Source organism: Triturus cristatus, chromosome 6 (assembly GCF_964204655.1).
Source record: "Triturus cristatus chromosome 6, aTriCri1.1, whole genome shotgun sequence".
NCBI classification, from domain to species: domain Eukaryota; kingdom Metazoa; phylum Chordata; class Amphibia; order Caudata; family Salamandridae; genus Triturus; species Triturus cristatus.
The window spans coordinates 1,763,086,904-1,763,088,969 of NC_140589.1; positions in this window are offsets into that span (position 1 = coordinate 1,763,086,904).

Here is a 2,066-nt window from a genome sequence, read left to right on the forward strand (position 1 = left end):
CCCCCGGGAAACCGAGAGGCGGCCTCCCCGGCGGAGCAGAAGGTCCACATTCCCAAGAATGTGGTCAAAGAATATTACAAAAACGATGACATCCAACAGTGGTTCAGGGCATACGTGGTCGCCATGACCTCCCATCGGGTCCCGCAGAAGGATTGGGGGGCCGGGTTGTGGGGACGATTTCTGAGCGAAGGGAGAGACACCCTGCTCGACCTACCAACCTCCATGCAGACCTCCTACAACCACATGAAAGAGGCCCTCCTCACAAGGTACGGCCTCACCCCGGAGATGTACCGCCAGCGGTTCCGGGACTGCAGGAAGATCCCGGGCACCACCTGGGTGGAGTATGTAAACTTCTTCAGCCGTGCATTCGATGGGTGGATCAAGGACAGCAAGGTAACCACCCTAGAAGAACTAACCGACCTCATGTTGTGGGAACACCTGGCTGCGAACTGCTTTGTGGAACTACGCCAGCATCTGCTCGACAGCAAGCTCACGGATCCGAGAAAGCTGGCTGTCGAGGCGGATCGCTGGACCAACACCCGGGTCTCCCGGGGCCACGTAGGGGAGTACCCCCGAGCCAGTCAGGGACCACCCCGTCAGAGAGGGGGGGGGAACCAGGGAGGGCAGAGAGAGTCCCAGTCCAGTCCCCCGAAAACCCAACCTCCGCCTTTCCCGGCGCCCCCACCAGCTGTATCCGGCCCACCGTGAGACGGGGGCACCGGGTGACCATCACTTGTTTCCGTTGTCAGAAGCCCGGGCATTACGCCAACGACCCTGAATGCCCCATGGCCCCACACATCACCCCGACAGCACCCCCCGCTAGACAGATAGCCAATGTAGCACTGGAGGAGGAGGTTGAGGAGACCGTAGAGTGGGAACCCGCCGCCATGGCCCTAGTATCCTTAGGAGATAGAGAAATGGTCCCTGGAAGCCTCCTGCCCTCCAACACAAAGAAATATGCGCAGCTCGTAACAATCAATGGCCACCAAGTAGAGGCCCTTCGTGACACCGGGGCCAGCATCACCGGTGTCCTCAGTCACTTAGTCAACGAAGACCAGGTCCTCCCCAACGTCTTTTGCCCGGTAATTTCCGCTGACAATACGGAAAGTCTGTGTAAGGTAGCCCTGGTGCCTTTTGAATGGGGAGGGGTGGTCGGTAAACTGAAAGTCGCAGTGAGAACCTCCCAGCCAGTCGACTGTCTCCTGGGGAACGACCTAGAAAGTTCCCCCTGGAAACAAGTCGAGCGCAAGACCCACCTAGGGATGATGGGTCTCCCTGAGTGGGTGTGCGCCACCACCCGATCTATGGCAGCCCAACTGACCCCCCTTGGGGAAGTCGAAGATGCCCCGACCACAGAAGACAGGATGGTCCCCGCCGAGGGGCCCCACATCCCCCCACAAGGAGGGTCGGTCGCCAGCGACGAACCCCCACCTTCCGACTCCGCACAGGTCACCGAGTTAGGCGATCTGCCCGAGTTGGCCCAGTGGCGCCACGAGGGGGGACCCTCCCGAGAGGAGTTCTGCCGGGAGCAAGCTACCTGTCCTTCCCTGGTCGGGCCCCGGCAACAAGCAGAGGCCCAGGCCGCGGGCGACCAAACTGGAACGCACCGGGTGTATTGGGAAAATGACCTTTTGTACAGCGAGCAGAAGGCGGTGGAGCTAGGATCCGCCCGGGTGCTGGTGGTACCCCTACGCTTCCGAGACCTCCTCCTGGGCTTGGCCCACGACGTCCCCCTCGCAGGCCACTTGGGCCAGGACAAAATCTACAGTCGCCTCGTGACTCACTTCTACTGGCCCAGAATGAAAGCGGATGTAGAAGCCCACTGTGTTAGACCTGGCACCATTGGCGTGAGTCTCCCTTCCATTTTTTCGCTGTGTCTCCTCTGTTTTTGCTGGTTATAGATGCTCTGGGCGCTGTGCCACTGCCATTCAGTGCCACAGCGCGAATGCTCCCTTTGTAAAGATGACATATGAATTGGTACATCCATGATTGGCTTATTTGGTTTACCTGTTAGTCCCTAGTAGCGTGGCCTGTGTGCCCAGGGCTGGTAAACCGAATGCTGCTGG